Source organism: Morone saxatilis, unplaced genomic scaffold (genome assembly GCF_004916995.1).
Source record: "Morone saxatilis isolate NCDOM2014 unplaced genomic scaffold, NCSU_SB_2.0 Contig18, whole genome shotgun sequence".
NCBI lineage: Eukaryota > Metazoa > Chordata > Actinopteri > Moronidae > Morone > Morone saxatilis.
The window spans coordinates 26,079,827-26,080,153 of NW_023339740.1; positions in this window are offsets into that span (position 1 = coordinate 26,079,827).

The following is a 327-nucleotide window of genomic DNA, read 5'->3' on the forward strand; positions in this document are numbered from 1 at the left end:
TCCTCCTCTCCGGTTTCTCCTCCTCTTCCTCCCGGAGTCTATCTAGTTATCTATCTACCCTTCGGTCGGCCGTACCACCGCGGTGAGTGCTCGGTACGGCCGGTAACTGTTGTGGAAATGTCCGGTTCCGTCCGCTTCTGTGGGGAAATCTGGTTGAACGGTTCCGTGTTTTCAGCCGAGTGACCGGCGACTAAACTGCTAAACGGACGTCTGTCTGTTCCCCCCTCTCTCTCTCTCCCTCTCTCTCTCTCTCTCTCTCTCTCTCTCTGTGTCTCCAGGGATTTCTCAGTGACTCCTTCCCTCCCTCCCTCCATCTCTCTCTCTCTC